Raw genomic sequence first — 5079 nt, forward strand, 5'->3', positions numbered from 1 at the left:
GCCGTCGGTTCTGGTGTTGGTTCAGTTGGACGTCCTACAGGTCCACTGTGTCTCCGTGTCCAGTTGGTGGACAGGTCCGGAGATGCTCACAGCTCGGCATGTTGTTGATCCTAAACCTGCATGCAGCTGGACGCTGAAGGCAACGGTTGGATTTGTTTTAGTGGTATCAGAGTAAAGGGGTTGGATAGAAAAACAAACCAAATTCCTCAGTTCAGTATTCTTCTGTGGAACATGAGTCCAGATTATTTTGATGAGCATATCTCAAATATTTAAAAGAAATGAAATGATATCTTTGGTGTCTGATAGGTTGGTATTTGGAAAGCAGCCAATCCAGGAGCAGCGTTCATTTTTCCTCGCTGCTGATTGGCTGAACCTCAGATGAGGAAGACTGTTGAAGAGGAGCCATCAGAGTTTCTGAGGAGCTTTTAGGTGTTTACAGATTTCAGTGAAGTTTATCGTAACAAAATATGAAAACATTTGAGTGGATTAAATTGTTTTAAATGAAATAGAAGAAAAGTGTTTTTTTATGACGATGTGGAAATTTTAAACTTAATCAAAATATTGAAGAAAAAAAGACAAAAAGAATTGTCTTGGTAAAAAGTCATTTATTTAATTTTAAATTAAACCAAAGATCATTTCTGGCCCGACAAACTGAATTGATGAGTTTTTCCTCTGAGCCCAAAGATCAACAATCGGATCTGATTCCAGTAAAATCCAGAACAAAAAGCCTCATCAGAATAAACAAATCTGCATCATTTTCCGGCGCTGATTTTGTGCTGCGCTCCTCTCTCCTCCCAGCATGTCTGCTGCTCAAGTGTCAGATTGCGAGTTTTCGCTGCAGGCACAAATGGATGATAATTGTATGCAAAATGGCTTCAGAGATTACAACTCGACGGCGCAGGTGGGGTCTCCTCTAAATGCTTCATTAGTCGGCACCGCGGTGTGTTTACCAGGAACGGGGCCACCCTCTCGTTCCTGTGGCTCTGGGCGGAGCAGCAGCCGCCGCGTCCGGCGCTCTGAGCGTCGGCCACCGGAGCTTCACGGAGGAGGAACTATGGACGGGAAGCAAAGCAGCTGGAGGAGGGCAGGAAGCCGCGACATGATGGCTGTGGTGGCTCTGGGGTCGGATCCGTCCTGGAGAAGCAGAAAGACACTGAAGCTGTGAAAACAGAGAAATCAGACCTGCAGCAGCCTTGCGAACACATTTCTGCTCGCTCATTAGAGGCGACGCCATCAGGAAGGCAGCATGCTCCGCCAGACATGCTGCAGGAAGCGGAGCTGCTTCCGACACCGAGCTGAGCTTCAATCCAGTGATGCAGAAAGTTTTCACACCCAGCCGCGTCCGGCGGGCCGCGGTCAGGCTCCAGCAGCCTGAGCGGGATAAGCGGTTCGGAGGTTTGGACGGACAGCCGGAGTCTGAGGTCAGATCTGCATTCTGGCCGAACCGGCTGTGAGGATCCGCCATGCAGAATGAAACCAGGTCACCCTGAAACAGCCCGACTCCCAGGAAGGCATCAGCTGGAGCTTATGTCACCAGACACTTGGTTTTGTCTGCAACTTCACCAAATGTTTGACTTTCACTGTTTCCCATGGATCAAAACGTCTTCATAGACACCGAGTGAATCTAAGACGCAACTTAACATTCAGCATAATGCAGGCAAAATGAAAAGTATTTCACAGTGGCGACAAAACTGGATGACTGAGGCACTAAACTGCTAACTGTATTATCAGGTCATCGACCGTTCAGTAACCATGGGATAACTCGACTGTTGCATTCCCTATTCCAACATCATTCCCTTCTCCAGCATCATCCCCTATTCCAGCATCATTCCCTTCTCCAGCATCATCCCCCTATTCCAGCATCATCCCCCTATTCCAGCATAATCCCCCTATTCCAGCATCATTCCCTATTCCAGCATCATCCCCCTATTCCAGCATCATTCCCTACTCCAGCATCATCCCCCTACTCCAGCATCATCCCCCTATTCCAGCATCATCCCCCTATTCCAGCATCATTCCCTACTCCAGCATCATTCCCCTACTCAGCATCATCCCCTACTCCAGCATCATCCCCTACTCCAGCATCATTCCCTACTCCAGCATCATCCCCTACTCAGCATCATCCCCTACTCCAGCATCATCCCCTACTCCAGCATCATTCCAACCAAACAGACAGGCAAGTTTGAAGAGGAGCAGCAAAAACCAAGGAAGTGGATCAGCAGCTGATGAGTCAGCAGGACATGGAGCTGATAGCTGTTAGTCATCCAGCAACAGTCTTCAGTCAGAGGCCTTTTCATGTTCCTTCTAAGACTGCTACTGGAGATCCTTCTGGCCCACAGCATCACCATTCACAACCACTAAGAAACCTGGATAATTGAGTTATGATGTTAATATCACTGGATATTTATCCCTTTTTTATGACAGAGTATTTTGGAACTGAATAAAACCTGGTAATGATCAGAACATTTTGGTCCAGATACATAAAAACCCAGAACAGAAACAAGTCAGAAGGTTAGCGTTAGCTCTAGCGCAGCGGGTTTTAAAATGATTACATTTTTCCTCTGCAGTGAAGCAAACAGAAAATGAAACAGCTTCTCATCTCATCTTCATGCCGAGGAGGAAACGATGATACACAGAAATGTTCCTTCAAGCTGCTGAGGATGTTTCAGTTTGTGATGAAATGTTTTTTCGCTGACCTGAGCTCGACTCGTGTTTGGATCCCGTCGGACTGAGATCACATCTGCAGAGGGAGAATTAGCTCCTTAACGGCTCCGCTTCCCGATAAACTCCTGCGTTCCAGCTGAAGGAGCTGCAACCAGATGCATCCGTCTCATCTTATCACCAGTTTTAATATGCTGCAGAGCCGGGGCCCCATCCGGGCCCCATCAGATCGCATGTGGCCCCCAGCCACTGTAGAAGAGGAGCGTTAGCTCGCCGCCGCTCCTCCCATCCAGACTACAGGCCGCTGAATGACTGCCGGCGCTGCCAACTGTGAAATGATTTGAACTTGTGATCCGGCGGGTGGAAGCAGCATCCGGCCGGGAGGCGACGTGATCATTACATTTGGCCGTGACCAAGGAACAACGGAGCCCAGAGGCGCTGGCCGGATCCGCGGCCAGTTTCCTCGACGAGGCGTCTGCGGACGCGGCCGAGCTTCGCCTGACTCCTGTGACTTGCGGCTGATTGTGTGAGACGTGCCGACATGCTGCTGGCTCCTACAGAGGCATTATTCTGGAGAGCAAGTGGATCTGTTCACGGATCCAAGATGTCAGGCTGATGGTAATCCTTCTGCACGGAGGCCGGGTTTCCAGGCCACAGGCCGGGAAGAGCGGGCCAACATCCTGAGCCAGTTTACATAAATAATCTGCGTCTTAGTGCCGATACAGTGGCTGATGTTTATTAATAAGTCATTGTGACGACGTGGACAGGGAGAGAGAGAGAGAGTCGGCCGAGATTCACCACAAGGAAAACTGGAGCAAACGTCATTCTGCTGCCAACCGGACCGGACCGGTCCGGTTTCCTGCAGCCTCCAGACAGAAAGGTGGTGAGAGGGAGCATCTGACCTTTCACCTTTCTGCCTCACGTGTTTTCATTCCTGCTGGTTTCATTGGCAGCGTTTCTTCTGGTCCAGTCCGGTCGGGTCCTGTCCTGTCCTGTCCTGTCCAGTCCAGCCTGGCCCGGTCCGGTCTGGCCCGGTCCGGTCTGGTCCTGTCCGGTCCGGTCCTGTCCTGTCCAGTCCAGCCTGGCCCGGTCCGGTCCTGTCCTGTCCTGTCCTGTCCTGCCCTGTCCGGTCCGGCCCGGTCCGGTCCGGTCCGGTCTGGTCCCGTCCCGTCTTGTCCGGTCCGGTCCTGTCCTGTCCTGTCCTGCCCTGTCCGGTCCGGCCCGGTCCGGTCCGGTCCGGTCCGGTCTGGTCCTGTCCCGTCTTGTCCGGTCCGGTCCTGTCCGGTCCGGTCCTGTCCTGTCCAGTCCAGCCTGGCCCGGTCCGGTCCTGTCCTGTCCTGTCCAGCCTGGTCCGGTCCGATCCGGTTGGCAGCAGAATGATTGTCTGATTGCTTTGTGCAGCTGAACGTCTGCAGCAGTTCTGACTCAGTCATTGTGTAATCGTGAACAGACTGAATGTCAAACATAGGTGTGAAAATCACTGACGGAAAAAAATAGTTCAGGAATTTTCTTAATCATTGGATAGAAAATGACCATCAGTGTTTCTATCTCTAATTTATTAATATGCATTAAATTATTTTCTCTGCACAAATGAAATGAAAAACATTTAAAAATCCAGATCTGCTCCTCTGATGTGGATTCCTGAATTCATCACAGGCCTGGAACTGATCAGAAGTTACAGTTTCATTGTTACGGTTTTTGTGTCTCTTATATTTTTGCATATTTTCTGTTTTAGGAAGAATTAATCAGGACTAAATGTCAGTTAACCAGAAGACAAAGCATGACTCCTCCTCCACCGTGTTTTCAGCATGTTTTCACAAACATCTTCAGATATTTGTCGTTTTCCGTGTCTGAACATTTCACAGTGTGAATTTGTTCGTAGACTCGCTCCTCAGGAAATGTCTGAAGGTTTTCCTTAAATATTCCCAAACGGTCCCTAACGGTCTGGCGGCCATGGTTTTTCCTTTTCAGCTCTGGAGCAGATCGGATTCCATAGGGGAGGTTTGGGTTTGGTTCTGATCATCATCCTGGATGTTATGGGAAGAAAAGACTCTGCTGAAGCTGTTAGCTGTTAGCATGTCAGGATATTCATGACAGTCAAACAGTCTTCAGTCAGAGGCCTCATTAGGTTTGAAGACTGACTGCTACTGGAGATCCATAATGACATCAGTTATGGAAACATTTAATTTCCCTTTCAGATAAATATGGTATTTTTGTATTGAACTGAGTTGGATGTGTTGTTTAAATCATTTGTAGAACCAGACCAGATGTATTTAACGTCCTGGAGTTGAACGGGTTCATTCTCCGTTTTCTGCTGCAGAAACGTCTGAATGTTTGTGGGAAACATCCTGCCGGTTGGAGGTCTCCCCCCGCCGTTTCTTATTGTTGCTGTGGTTACAGAACTGAAATCTTGATCTT

General features: G+C 49.0%; 1 protein-coding gene across 4 annotated transcripts in view; it reads left to right on the forward strand.

Moving 5' to 3' along the window:
- The window catches only part of LOC106958718 (protein shisa-6 homolog), a 66535-nt gene that overhangs the window by 28964 nt on the left and 32492 nt on the right, over positions 1–5079 (forward strand). The window lies entirely within an intron of this gene.

The sequence above is a fragment of the Poecilia latipinna genome, unplaced genomic scaffold, assembly GCF_001443285.1.
Source record: "Poecilia latipinna isolate Pla-1442-1.1 unplaced genomic scaffold, P_latipinna-1.0 Scaffold1009, whole genome shotgun sequence".
Taxonomy (NCBI): domain Eukaryota; kingdom Metazoa; phylum Chordata; class Actinopteri; order Cyprinodontiformes; family Poeciliidae; genus Poecilia; species Poecilia latipinna.